Here is a 15900-nt window from a genome sequence, read left to right as displayed (position 1 = left end):
TAAAAACAAAACTCTAAAAAGATATCCTTTGTGTAATGAATTCCTACTCCCAACCCTAGAAAACCATGAATAGATCTTCTCTTTTCATAGTTGCATTTGTGAGTATTTTATATCAATGAAATCCTGAGCTACAAGTTTTGGTTTTGGGGTCTCTTATATAAAAGGAGTATGTTTTGAAGTTCATCCTTTTAATTGTTGAATAATGTTCCACTGTACTAGCATTTCAAATATCCTTTATCCATTTAATACTTGTATTGGTTTGATATTTAAGTTGCTTCCATTTTTTTTTTTACATCTCTTGGGTATATAGCAAGGAAAAGAATTTCAGTTTTCATAGTAATTTGTATTTAGCTTTATGGAATTGTCAAATAGAATTTGTAAGAACAGTAAGATAGCTATGGTGGACTGATGGATGGTATATTTCAGAATTGCCAGGAAGAGCATTTCACAGAGAAATGATAAATGTCTTAGGTGATACGATTTGATCAATGTATACATGTATTAAAACTTTACTACGAATAACAATATATACTTTAAAGGTACCATGTTAGAAATCGTGTGTGTGTGTGTTGAGGTAGGATTTGGCTTATCAGGTAAAGTCCTTGCCTCACAAATACAAGGATCTGAATTTGAAACCCCAGGACTCACATAAAAAGCCGGACACAGACGCACCTGTCTGTAATTCCACCTCCTACGTCAAGGTAGACAGGAGAATGCCTGGAAGCTCACAGGCCAGCCAGCCAGGGGAAACAGAAGTGACAGGAGACTCTGCCTCAAACTCAAGAAGCAAGGGCTGACAGCTGAGGTTGCTCACTGACTCCACCCATGCACCCTGACTCTTGTGTGCTCGTGCTTACACACAAAAACATGCATGCACGTACACATTCTCTCTCTGTCTCTCTGTCTCTGTCTCTGTCTCTCTCTCTCTCTCTCACACCCACCCACACCCACACCCCCACACACACACACACACACACACACACACACACACACACACACACGGGGGTGAGGGCGGGAGAAAGAGAGAGAGAGATCCTAGGAGGGCATTACACATGAGGGTTCCTGTTTCTCTGCATCCTTGCCCGCTCTTGCTACAGCCACTTTTTCTCATGGCCATCTCGGTGCGCGTGAAGTGACATTATTATGGCTTTAGTTTGCATTTTCCCAACAACGCCTTTCAACTGCCTCTCGGCCACTTTTACATCTGCTCTTCAAACATTTTCCCCGAGTTTTCATCTGTCATTCTATTACTAATGGATTGTGATAATCCTTTATATATTCTGTATATAAGTTTTCTGTTAACTATTTGGAACAGAATGAAAAGGGAAACAGATCAAAATTTATAAGATGAAAGTTGGAGCAGAGTTGAGGAGAACATTTGCGGGTTTTCTAACACCTAACTTGCAAACTTGTCTGTAACCAACCTAAAATTAAGTGCCTCAAATTCCTCAGTCACAAGGCTCAACCGTGCTTTATATAAATAGACAAAGCTAAGGCATAAAATCATTGAAGGACTGAAAAGAAAAATTATATCAAATAAATACCAATAAAAATACTGTAGATAAACTTGTAACAGACAAAAAAAAGTCCCAAAAGTGTTTATACAGATAATGTGAGGTGATATTAATGAGGGAAATAAAATTCATTTAAAAGAATATTTTGGAGCTTTTATATACCTAATGTGATGTTTTGAATGTCCCTCATAACCTCACAAGTCTCAGGCGTTAGAATACTCGGTCCCCAGTGGTGGTTGTTTGGGGAGGGCTAGAAGGTGTGGCCTTGTTGCAGATAGTATGTCACTAGGGTGGGCTCTGAGGCTTCAAAAGACCCATGCCATTTCGAGTTAGACTCCTGTTTGTGGTTTGAGATATGAACTCTCTGCTGCTCAGCTATCTGCCATCACAGTCTCTAAGCCTCCGGAATTGTAAAACCAAAATAAACTCTTTCTTCTGGAAATTTTCTTGGTGATGGTGTTTTACCACAGAAATAGGAAAGTAACTAAGACACTCAACAAGAAGACGAGGTCAGCAGGAAGAGGCTCATGCTGCCAAGCCTGAAGACCAAAGTTTGATTCCTGGGACCCACAGGATGGAGAGAAGCAACTCCAGCACGTTGTCCTCTGACCTCCACACACATACAGTATGGCACACGCACCCCCATACACAAAGAAACAAAATGTAATATGTATACCTAATAACACAACCTCCAAACAGAAGGAGAAATTAAGCAGAATTTAAATAAAAAAAAACCCAAGTATATAACCATAGTGAAATTTCTAATGTACTCGATTATGGCAATAAATATTAGTGATGATACAAAAATTTGAATGCAATTGCCAAGCTTTATCAAATAATTACATATAGGAAGGATCATATGCCCAATAAAATGCCTGAATGGGGGGCTGGAGAGATGACTCAGTGGTTAAGAGCACTGACTGCTTCTCCAGAGGTCCTGAGTTCAATTCCCAGCAACCACATAGCAGTCCACAACTGTCTGTAACTCCGGTTCCAGGCGATCTGACACCTTCACACCAATGCACCTAAAATAAAGTTAAATAAATTAAAAATAAATAAATAAGTAAATAATAATAAAATGCCTGGATGTTCACACACACACACAAAATATTTATAAAATAAAAATTGATCAAATAAAAGTTTTATAAATATATGTTCTTTGAACATACAAGTAGCAATCTAGGCATATATATTCCTTGTATATTTTTATACTATTTTCATTTTAAAATGTACTACTATAATTTCTCCCTTTTTGACACACTGTATTTTCCCATATTGTTAAAAAAATAGCCTTCACTAAACTTACGTGAAGATAGTCTACTTTTAAATAATTGTGCATTCTGTTTAACTCTTTTTTGTTCAAATCTTTATTCCATAAAAATTTGTTTACACTGCAAGAGTGCACAGCTTCCATCTACAAGTTCTTCACAGCAGTGACTGCTCCAATGGTCACTAGAGTTTCTTCCCTTTTCCCATTTCTATTTTAAAGCAGTAGGAGCTGTACAAGCTACCTAAGGGTAGTACTATTCAGCTATAAAAATCAAACTTTGTCAAAAAATATCAAATGGAAAAAAGAAATCACATTTAACAAATGGTCCTGGCATAACTGGATATCAACATGTAGAAGAATAAAAATAGATCCATATCTATCACCATGCACAAAACTCAAATCCAAATGGATCAAAGACCTTAACATAAAGCCAGCTACACTGAACCTCATAGAAGAGAAAGTGGGAAGTACACTTGAATGCATTGGCACAGGAGACCATTTCCTATATAACCCCAGTAGCACAGACACTGAGAGAAACAATTAATAAATGGGCCCTCCTGAAACTGAAAAGCTTCTGTAAAGCAAAGGACATGGTCAACAAGACAAAACGACAGCCTACAGAATGGGAAAAGATCTTCACTAACCCACATCACACAGAGGACCGATCTCCAAAATATACAAAGAGCTCAAGAAATTGGTCATCAGAAGAACAAATAATCCAATAAAAAATGGGGTACAGACCTAAACAGAGAACTCTCAACAGAGGAATCTAAAATGGCTGAAAGACCCTAAAGGAAATGCTCAACATCCTTAGTCATCAGAGAAATGCAAATCAAAACAACTCTGAGATTCCATCTTACACCTGTAAGAATGGCCAAGATCAAAAACACTGATGAGAGTTCTAAGATGATATGCAAGATATTCGTCAGTATTGCGCTAGGATGGGGTCATTTCAGGTTCCCTATCCTCAGCTGCCCAAGGAACTAACTGGGGACCTCAGCTTGGGCACCTGGGAGCCCCTCTAGGGTCAATTCTCCTGCCCACCCTAAAGTGGGTCCCTTAACTAAGGATTGTGGTTCCGTGCTCCCCTATCCAACCTTCCTTTATCCCGATCCTCCTATTTCCCCAAGTGCCCCCTCCTTCCCTTCTACCTTTTCTCTCCCCATCTCCCCTTACCCCCTTCCCACCCCACCCCCAAGATCCCACTTTTCTCCCCGGCAATTTTGTCTACTTCCCTTATCCAAGAGGATAACGATATGCTTTTCCTTGGGTTCACCTTCTTACTTAGCTTCTTTAGGTTCGCCAATTGTAGATTCTGTGACCCCTATTTATGGCTAGAAACCAATTATGAGTGAGTACATCCCATGTTCTTCTTTTTGGGTCTGGGATACCTCACTCAGGATAGTGTTTTCTATTTCCATCCATTTGCATGCAAAATTCGAGAAGATGGAGATAGAGACAGAGACCCACACTGGAGCACTGGACTGAGCTCCCAAGGTCCCAATGAGGAGCAGAAGGAGGGAGAACATGAGCAAAGAAGTCGGGACCACGAGGGGTGCACCCACCCACTGAGACAGTGGAGCTGATCTACTGGGAGCTCACCAAGGCCAGCTGGACTATTACCAAAAAAAGCATGGGATAAAACTGAACTCTCTGATCATGATGAACAATGAGGGCTGATGAGACGCCAAGGACAATGGCACGCAGTTTTGATCCTATGCAATCTGCTGGCTTGGTGGGAGCCTAGCCAGTTTGGATGTTCACCTTCCTAGATATGGACGGAGGGGGGAGGACCTAGGACTTAACACAGGGCAGGGAACCCTGACTGCTCTTTGGACTGGAGAGAGAGGGGGAGAGGAGTGGGGGGAAGGGGAGAGGGGTGGGAGGAGGGGGAGAAGAGTGGGAGGAGGGGGAGAAGAGTGGGAGGAGGGGGAGGGAAAGGGGAGGCTGGGAGGAGGTGGAAATTTGTTTTTTTTTCTTTATTCTTCTTTTATCAATAAAAAAAATGTTAAAAAAAAAACACTGATGAGAACTTATGCTGGAGAGGTTGTGGAGTAAGGGAACACTTCTTCATTGCTGGTGGGAGTGCAAACTGGTACAGCCCCTTTGGATATCAGTATGGTGATTTCTCAGAAAATTAGGAAACAACCTACCTCAAGACCCAGCAACACCACTTTTGGGTATAAACCCAAAGGATGCTCAATCGTGCCACAAGAACATGTGCTCAACTATGTTCATAGCAGCTTTGTTTGTCATAGCTAGAACCTGGAAATAACCTAAATGCCCCTCGACTGAAGAATGGATAAGGAAAATGTGGTATTTACTCAATGAAGTACTACACAGCAGAAAAAAATAATGACATCTTGAGATTTGCAGGCAAATGAATGGATCTAGAAAACATCATATTGAGTGAGGTAACCAAGACCCAGAAAGACAATTATCATATGAACTCATTCATAAGTGGTTTTTAAATATAAAGAAAAAAGAAGAAGAAAAAAGGGCCTACAAATTGCAATCCCAGAGAACCTAGACAACAATGAGGGCCCTAGGAGAGACAAAAATGGATCTTATCTACATGGAAAGTAGAAAAAGACAAGAATATCTCCTGAGTAAATTAGGAACATGGGGAATGGGAGAGGGTTAAAAGGGAGGGGAGAGGCAAGGAGGGGAGCAGAGAAAAATGTAGAGTTCAATAAAATCAATAAATAAGCAAGTTTTGTTTTAAGCAGAGAGAGACAGACAGACAATATTTTAAGTAAAAAAGGAAAAAGAAAAGGTCAAATTTTTAAAATTCAGTTTCACATGAGCCTCTGTAATTTAGACACAATTGTATTCATTAGTGCAGTGTAACATAGAAAAAAATATAACCAGAGAAAAATCTTCTCAAAAATGAATTATTTATGATAGAGTCTTAAGTGTCAATCTTCTAAGACTTGACTGTCAGAAGATGGTGCAAATGATAATGAATGAGAAAATAAGAGGATGCAGATGAGAATGAAGGCAGAGAATGAGGAAGGCAGAGTGAGAGCTGATGAGATGGCTCAGTGGGTCAGGTGCTTGCTACTAAACCTGATGACCTGGTTTCAATCCCTGATGACCCGGGTTCAATCCCCGGAAGGAGACAACTGGCTCTTTCACGTTGTCATGTGACCTAAACAAATAAATATGCCATGACGTGTGCATGCACACATACACAATAAATATTATCGAAGAGGAAGAGGAAGAAAAGGAGGAAGGAGAGGAGGGAGATGAAGCCGAGAGGAGAGGAAGAAGAAGAGTGGGTGGAGGAGAAAGTAATTACAAAGGAAAATGGTGCATGGGTGAGAAGAAGTAGGGGAGATGCTTGGCTTCAGACACTCTTTTTTGTTTGTTTGTTTTCGAGACAGGGTTTCTCTGTAGCTTTGGTGCCTGTCCTGGAACTAGCTCTTGTAGACCAGGCTGGCCTCGATCTCCCAGAGATCTGCCTGCCTCTGCCTCCCGAGTGCTGGGATTAAAGGCATGCGCCACCACCGCCCGGCAACTTCAGACACTCTTAAACTTGAACTTAAACTCACCCGTGAATGGTAAACTATCTGAACTCATGTTTTAAACAACCAAGATCCTGATACCCTCTGACATTTCTTGGGCAAGCTTCCTTGTGAGACGGGGTGGAAAAGAAAAGCAACGGCAACACCTCCTACCGAAGGTGAAGCTGCTTCTCATTACCTCTCCTGGAGGTGAGGCTAAGAAGGAAGACTGAACTCAGCTGGAAGACCTGCAGCTTCAAGATCTGTGGTGTGGCAGCCGTCTGTGTCTCCATTTCCCTGTGAATGAGATTGTCGCTAATAATCATAGCGCCAGCAAACAACTTGACAGTAGTAAAGACAGAGTAAGAACCAACAGTCCCTTACAAAACGTCAAGTATGGTTTACATATTATGAGCAGACAGAAAGAGAACTATAGTCTAGCGACTGGTGCATTCCCTTATTCCCTGGAGGAAATAAAATGAATGGGAAATAGAAAATTTTGTAGGGAAATTAAGTGAACAGAAGTTAATCAAAAAGCAAACCAAAGCAAAAATATAGACTTCCTTATCACGCAGACATCAGCCCCTTAGGAGGCTTTGCAACAATGAGGAGGTATGGGCTCTAGGCAGGTTTGACTGCCTGATCTTGAGGAAAGGCAGCGTCTTTCCTGCCCTAACCATGTGCCACAGGGCTTGGGGAGAGCTGGGGAAGAATATTTCCTACACACACAGTAGAGAGACTTGAGGATCAAACGTGAGTGCCAGGGACTTCGGTCACAGCCCTTTTCTACTTTTGAATTGGAGCCACACCCTGTCACACCTCTTTACACCCACGGTGACGCCAGAACAGCTCACCTCAGGGAAGCGTCCTGCCTGCCAGTGTCTTGTGTTAGCCAGAACCCCCACCACTGAGTTATTTTACGTGAAAGACTTTCTACCTAGACACCATTCCATTTTACCAGCAACCAGAAGAAACTGGATTAATAGACACCCAGCCAGGCAACACCTGAAGAAGCTCTGCCTTGTTGAGTACCTGCCCCACCCCCCACAGAGCAACCATTGGCCACTGTCAAGTGTCCTTGGCTTAGGTTTTAGCTGCCTTGCCCAACGCACCAGTAACTGCCTGACAGTGACAGCGGGTTGAGCTGTTTGGGTATTCCATCTACCATGGAGTAAAATCCAGGCCCAGAGGAGCCAGAACGCAGATGAAGAAGTTACCTAAAGCCTTCTGTCTAGGAAACAGAGCCCCATTGTCCCTGTGCATGGGAGAGAAGGCATGCAAAGAGGAGTGGTGTTTGGTACTTCCCATCTATCCTGAGACAGAAGCTGCTAGCAGATGTAAATCGAACATCTTTGTTATTTTGAAAACCTATTCATGGCTTAATTGGGAAAGAAATTCGACGGGCTGTGTGGCCCAGAAACACGTACTTTCCGTAACAAGTTTGGCCCCTGTCGCTAAGAGATTTGGTTTCCAAAGCAGACTGAGTTTGTTCTTTGAGGCCATTCTTGACTAATTATTATTCATGACTAATTACAGAAGAAACGGGCCTTGCTGGGAAGCGCATTCATGTGAAATAAAGAGGAGCAAAGAGCGGAGGAGCACACAGCTTTTAACAAGATTACCCCCACCTAATGAGAATACCATGACTTTTAATGGAAATGAAACAGTAACAAAAAAAAAAAAACGTGACTAAAAGAGATGACAAAAGTTCTGTTGTCGCGTGGAAAACCCGCAGGAACTCGTGGGAACCTTCTGAGAAATCTTGAGAAAAGCACAGCCGATGCCTTCATCTATAGGATAATAACAAAAGTGTTTGAACTATTTGGTGTGGGACTTCCCTGTTCAAAAGGGATTTCAGCATCTCTGCTTCCGATCTAAACACATACATCCCATGAAGTGAAGGTCACTGGCAATGTTTGTCTTGGACACCCTGCCTCTAAAAACACAGACACAAGCAATCAAGAGGAAACACTGTCTGCACTTTTGTTTTTACTTCTCCGAATAAAAACACTGGTGGAAATATTTAGGTGGGTAAGCTGCCTATTGAAATTGTAATGTCCCTGAAGTATTGATTGGGTTTAATTTAGTCACATAAGATGCAAGCTACTGAAGCCCTATTTTTCTGCCACAAAAAATAAGGACAGAATTGTTATTGTACCATCTGGTTTACATGAGGAATCTCTTGGCATTTCTTAACAGCACTCTTTATAAATGCCAAAGCCCAGATGGCACACATTGTAACAGTGGGGAGTTTTATAAAGGCTTCAAAAAACAAATTCTTTAAAATTTGAATACTGGCTAGTCTAAGCAAGGGCTATGAATTTAATTTCCAGTGACTGAGCCGGCCTTGTCAGCAGGGCACATTTCCCCTTCCCCTTCCCCTTCACGCTCTTCTCCTTCCTCATTTGTCGCTGGCGCTGTCACCTACAGACTTTGATCAAGAGAATTCTTCTGTGAATGAGTCACCTGTGTAAATCGATGACCTGAGTCCTCATTCAAAGCTGAAAGTCTAACTGCAGGAACAATGGGTATTAAGAAAAAAACTAATATTAACTGGCAAATTAGTTCAAGATGGCAGAATTTACCACAGTGGAGATATTCCAACACCCTTTAGCAGACCACCAAATCACATCCAAACCATTCAATGCTCTCAGAGCTGGGCTGGGGAAGGCGGGCCAGCTTGTGCTGAACCCTGTGCTAAAATAAAGCCAGCCTGGAGCAGTGGTCAAGAAGGCCGACTCTACAGTCAGAATTGGGTAGACATTGAAGCTCCAAACTGGATTTTACCATGCCCTTGAACAAATTTCTTCTCTGGGAGCCTCAGTTTCCTTCTCAGTAGTGGGGAAAGCTTTCCAGCTTATTGCAAGTAATCACTAAACTGATTCTTTTAAAAACTACTGAGCACTGTCTAGCGTATGTAATGAGTGCTCGTTGAGTCTAAGTTAGCAAAAGAAGTACGTCTCCCTGCTTACGCCAATCACAATCCGTAGCATTTGCTAGAGCATCTTCTTTCTTCTGCAGTTTTCTCCTCAATAACTACTTGTTGGGATATAAAATAAATACCTTACAGTCGTAGAGTTGTTAGGTTCTCATTTGGGATTTTGTATTTATTTTGCTAGAACTCCTGGAATAAAGTGCCAGAGACTGGGCTGTTTTAACAACAAAAAATAATCTTCTCACAAGCTGGAGGCTGAGATCAAGGTGAACAAAATTGGCTATCTCTGCCCCTCCCCTTGGCTCATAGATTGCCCTTCTGTGCTCTATGTACATACCTGGGACACCAGTCATTGGACTGGGGCTCACTGTAGACTTTGTTTCAATGTAGTCACCCCTGTAAAGATTGTATCTCCAGACACTGTAGCATCCAAGACACTAGAGATAATGATTCTGTCGTGAGCTTGGCAAGGGGAGGCACATTCAGCTCATCCCGGCTTTCTGTGAGTTAGCTACCAAACTGGGGGTTTCATCTCAAGGAGCCTATAGCTCCTATTTGGATTCCTCCCTTGATCATTTGTGCCTCAGTGTCAGCACAAGACCCACACAGGCCTTCAGAAAAATGCTCTGCTTCTTCCCATGTTCACAAGCTCTTGTGGCTTCTGACCACTGCTTGCTCCTCCCCAACCTGCTTGTGTGAGATGGTAGTGACTCAAATGCGGCTCACAAAACTTACAGGAGACCAGCAGAGAAAGGGCTGGATCCTGGAGCTGCTGAAAGGGTCGCAACAGAACTCTGCTGTTACTAGAATATCAGAGTATACGTGTGTGTGTGTGTGTGTGTGTGTGTGTGTGTGTGTGTGTGTGTGTGTAGGGAGGCAAGTAAGAGGCATAGAGACGGAGAAACGGTGTTTCTGAGTGTCTGCAGACTCCACATCTAAAATATAGAGCTTTGCAAACGGTTCTGAAGTCATGAGCACAGCAACAGAGCTCTTCTGGGAGAAAACAGGGCAGATTTATTTGTGGGATTAGATTTACACAATTGCAGCAGTTGCCACTAAAACTGTTCTTTTTTTTCCCACCTGGTATTAGATCTGACTGCCATTAGGAAGGGAAAATGAACATGAAGTAATGAAAAGAACTTTAGAGGCCCAAACCTAAACCAGCTAGAACCTGAGAGAGAAGGCAGCACACCCGGGTCTCACCAGTGACTGTGATGACCCTGGCATAGTATGAGCGTTGGTCTCCTGTGGCTCAGCATACACACACCTGACTCAGGAATGAACAAAGCTGGAAGGACCTGCAAAGGGGGAGGGGGGGGTGGACTGCAGCCGCTAACCGGATGAACTAGTGGCTCGGCCACAAGGCACGGGGTCTCCAGTGTTGGAAATCAAATATGCCTGTGGGTGTGTTTGCTTTGATAGGTGCTGAACTTTATTATGCAAGCAAAACACTAATCCTTAAATTAGAGAAATTTAATAGCCTCTGGGTGTTCGGCTTTTAAACGGTAGGCTGAAGGTCATAGTGATGACCTTTGCCTGAGTTGAGCTGTAAGAATACCAGGGCTTCCCAGGCCCTTTCAGCCTCCTCCGCTGTCCTGGGCTGGGATCCCACTCTGGTAGGGCAGTTAGTCATCTGTCATTTTTCAGCATATGGAAGCTGTGACCGTCCACCAAGCCCATCTTCATGTACAGACTCTAGCTGGTGTCAGGAAGCGTGGCCAGATGCCATTTAAAAAAGTGATTTTATTTAGGGGATGGAAAGATGACTCAGTGTTTAAGAGCACTGGGTGCTTTCCTAGAGGACCTAGGATTAATTCCCAGCACCCACACAGCAGCTACAACTGTAGGCATTTCCAGTTCAGTCCAGGGGATTTGACACCCTACCGCTTCTGACCTCTAAGGGCATCAGGCAAGCCCATGGTGCACAGACACACATGCAGGCAAAATCCCATACACATAAAAATAAATGTAAAGCGTCTTCAAATGCCTGTGTTTATTATTACTGTGTACGTGGTGAGTGTGAGTTCACACTGGAGGTCAGAGGAAACCTAGCAGTAGTCAACTCCCTCCTGCCACAGTTCCAAGGACCAGGCTGGCTACTAGGCTCTCACAGCAAGCACTTTGTCCACTGGGCCATCTTGCCACAATGTAATTAGCTGCTTTTGTTTTTCGGGTGGTGCTGAGGTTTGAACCAAGGGCCTGGTGGAATGCTGGACAAGTGCTCTGCCACTGCGATACCTCCCAGCACCAGATGGCTCTTGTGGTTCCCGTCTTGTGTTGGGTGTGGGGGTGGTGCAGGTGTGAGGTCAACCTTGAGTGTCCTTCCTCAGGAGTCAGCCACCCCATCTTTTTGAGAGAAGATCTCTCACTGAAACCCGGTACTTAAGATTAGGCTAGCTCGACTGATCACTGACCCCCGGGCATCCACCTGGGGTTACAAGTGAGCACTACCTACCTTGCTTTGTACCTAGGTTCTGAAAATTGAACTCAGGTTCTTGCGTTTACAAGACAAGCCCTTTGCCAACTGAGCTGTCTCCCCAGCCACCTCAGAGGACTTTTGAATGTTGCCCCTCATTACCTTGAACACCAATCACATCCTCCTTGGTCTTATTCCCCTGGGTCCCAGTCCATCCACACACATATGTGTATTGCGCATTTGTGTGGAAATTCCTGTAGTTACCATCGGTTGCTTTCCTGCCTGACTTCCAGGCACAATAATGCTTGTCCTCTAAGGGACAAGATGGTATTGATACACACGCTCCCAGGACTGGGAGACTTGCATATCACACCACTGCAGATGAGTCACTGTAGAAGGAGCTGAGCTTGAACCATCAAAAAATTTTATATCTTTGGGGACACACAAAGGGGTAAACAGGAAGCCCTTGAACTTATCCCTCACATATGCCGAGGGAAACCTGTATTTTATGGTCGATGAACTAATAGAAATATGCTGCATTGCTAAGAAAATCTTCCCTCTAGTACTTGCTATCACTGTAGCTATTAGCAACAGCATAGTCGATGTTAATGTTGATTATGTAAGTGATAACCTTGGTTTATAAACCAGCTTTTCTTAATGGGGTGGTATATGTGAGCACATGCATGTATGCCAGGGTTTTCCAAAGCACAAGTGTGGAGGTCAGAGGTCAATTTGCAGAATTCACTCTCTTCTGACATATCCAGGGATTGAACTCAGATCTTTAGGCTTGGCTGCAAGCACCTTTACCCATCAAGCCATCTCATTTGGCTCTATAATTGAGCTTTTGTGAAAAAAGACTGAGCCTTCTCTGATGTCTACTTATCAAAGCTACCCTCCTGTTAATTTAGAGGGTCATCAATATTTGTCCCCTTTGTTTTTGAATCTGCATGGCCGGAGGTTGATTCAACTTAGACCTACTAAAGGCCCCATGTGGACCCCGAATTAACATCCCATTCTAGTCTGTTGGGAGAGCTGCCATAGGATCTGAAAGAACATTCTCACTGACGTTGACTTATTTTCCAAGTTAAATTCATATTTGATATTTGAAAGCTATTTTAATCTGTATTAGCATAACTATATTTTTAATTTATCTTATGCTGCTAAGTTTTAATTAATGTCATCTTGTACTTTTGAAACTACATGGACTATAAGAAAAGCTTATGTGGAGAGAAAAAGGGAAAGAGGGGTGGGGGAGAAAGAGAGAGAATGAGAGAGAAAGAACAAGCTATGGGGGATATGGAGAGCAGGCGTCCCCTGGAGCTCCCTCCGACACTAGCGTGAGTAAGTGACCTCAGGCAGCCACCAAACCTCTTCAGACTCGGTATCTTCCCTTTATGGTAAGCAGCTAGACTTGTTTGGAAGCCTCAACTCTACAGCCATTCTCTTGGGCATTAAACCACCATACTGTTGAACTCTGACCCATGAGGTTTTGATTCTCTACCTCACTCAGGTAGAAACCAGATTTTAAAGTGAGGACAGCAACCATGGCAAACGAACCAATGCGAAAAGAAAAACACGAGGCGCCACCCGCTTTTTTGCAGGCCTCTTTCTATCCCCAACGGGAACCTGAAGAGGGCCAGGCATGGTGGACTCACATCTGTGGACATCACTTCAGGCTGAGGGAAGAGGATTGAGAGTTCAAGGAGACCCTGAGTTACATTAGTGGCCCCCTGGCCAGCCTGATGTACATACATAGCAAGACCCTGTCTCAAGACAGCAACAAACAAACAAACAAAACCGCGTCATCTCCAAAAGCTAGAAAATCAAGACCACAAAACAAAGCAGAGCTGACTGTAGCTGCAAATGGCTGGTGAAGTCCTATGAGCTGCCGAACCAAACTCCTCCCCTCCCCACCCCGTGACACTGTTCACGCTGGCAGCCCCTTCTAGACTTTTCTGCAAGACCCATGGAGACCAAAGGGAGAAACACAGGTCTCCTGTTTCCCTCTTATAAAGGAGAACCAGAGAAACGTGCCAAGTATGTACCTCTGAAACTCCACTTTCTGCATCTTCTTTCGTGGTTCGGATAAATGCACAGAATCACTTGCTAGCTGAAGTGGCTGTCCCTTCAGGCTCTCTTCAATGAACAATTTAATGATTGTAGAAAGTGTGACAGATGATTCAACACTGACGAGTTAGAAACTATTGCTTACACAAACTATAACAAGGAGGGCCTTGGCTCAGAGATAGGAACAATAAAACTAAAGACATCCCCACTTACATAGGATCAACTTAAAACTCCCTCAAGACAGAAACCAAGGCATTCGGAGAAGACTTTGTGGGTATGAGTAATAATTTTTAAAAGATCCATTGAAAAGAGCACAGAAAATTTATACTTGAATGAGATCTCCTTGCTTTGATATTAGGAATCTGTAGTTTTGTAAAGACTTCAGGTTTTCTGACCTACAGAAGCATCATCTTACTATGGTACAGCTGTCTCCTCCCTCCTGAAGCTGGCTACACTGTGCACGGATGTAAGACTTTTCCAGGGCAAAATCCAAGGTGTTGGTTCCCAAGGCCCAGGGACAGTTCAGTGTCTGTACCAGGTGGGTACAGCATCAGTCTGGATCAGGTGAGGCAGATGAATTTACTCTCTGGTACACTCACCGTCTCCACAAGTCTTCACTGCGGGCCTTTCTCGAGTCCTCTACCTGGTCTCTCCATCTCTTACAGCTCCCAGATGCGGTCTCTTTCTAAGGCAAACCCTCCCACCCTGGAGAAGAGCTGCAGTCTTGAGAAAGAGGCAGGCCTGGGTGGTATACTGACCCTTCACCCCCCTGACTGGCTTCTCCAGAGCTGAGTCCCAGGTGCAGGCTCCTTTTGCTAGGGCTGTGTCATCACCGTCTTTGTTTTCACGGGACCCAGTCATTTTCACATTTGTGGGAAAGACGCCACATTGGGGGAAAACACACTCAGAATGGGTTGCTATTGCCATCGGGCTTCTGGTCTTAAAACCCTTTCCCCATCTCTGCCAGCCTAATCCTGATCGTTGGCATCTGGCTCCACCTCGCCTCCTGCACTATCACACAATCTGCTCAATTCATTCCCACACAGGGACTAAGCCCTACAACTCTTCATTTCCAAGCTTACCTCCCTCCAAGCATTTTCCTGATGTTTCTGATTACAGCAAGTACCTGTGACACTTGTTGAGATAACCACCTGGCCTCCACCTACTGGATCTGATTTAGTGGGTGTTGGGTGGGTCCCAAGAATGATGTTAATGAGAAGTCTTATGTGGTTCTTTTGATCAAAGGCCCTGGGACAAAGTGATTATAACCTACGAGGATACTTAGAGGTTACCCTTAAAGTCACACCAGGAAAGAAACATATACAGCAGTCATTTCAAGTGCCACCCCATACACTTGCTCAGAGTTTTCCCAGTATATTCACCTGTTAGGGAACACAAGCCGAATATATTTAGATGTCTCAAAGAGCAGTAAGAGATGCCAAAATGACCCATCAAACAGGTTTCTGGAATTCTGAATTCTTCGCTGATATTAAATTATCAAAGCTTGGGCAGACTACTTGGCCTCGGTTTCCTAAATTGTAAATGCCTAAGTCTTGCAAGATATTCTGTTCTTATTTAGATTACTATTACTATTTGACCCACAAGATACACCTTTAGGAATTATGCTAAGGGTTAGCCAGGCAAACGTAGAAGAATATCCATCGTGTTAACCAGTGTGGTAGCACACACCTGTAATCACACCACGTGGGAGGTGGGGACAGGAAGATCTCTAATTCTAAACTAGCAAGACTCCGTCTCAAAAGAATGTATTCATCATGTTGTTTAAAACGACAGAAAACTGGACACCACTTAGTATCTCTCAGTAAGGAAGTTAAATAAATACTGGGTTATCAAAACACTGACTATGGAACCCTTCAAAATAAGTATACAGTGATATGGGAATGAGTATATGGGATACAACCACATAGATGAGTCTATATTATTATATGTGACTATACAGCTCTGGGAAATGACTGTGGTACGAGAACATTGTAAGTGGTGACTGGAGGCTACAAAACAGGGTTGAAACTTTATCTCTGGGTCTCGCTTTTGTTTCAATTACATATTATGGAGTGTGTGACCTTTGGGAAAAAGACCATGAGACACAATTCAATTATAATTAAAGGGTTTGTTGATTAGTTGCTAGCCTTAAAGCCGAATCTCAGCCTTCATGAAGGAGGAATATGGGGAAG

Source organism: Microtus pennsylvanicus, chromosome 5 (assembly GCF_037038515.1).
Source record: "Microtus pennsylvanicus isolate mMicPen1 chromosome 5, mMicPen1.hap1, whole genome shotgun sequence".
In the NCBI taxonomy this organism is placed as follows: domain Eukaryota; kingdom Metazoa; phylum Chordata; class Mammalia; order Rodentia; family Cricetidae; genus Microtus; species Microtus pennsylvanicus.
This window is presented reverse-complemented; position numbering follows the sequence as displayed.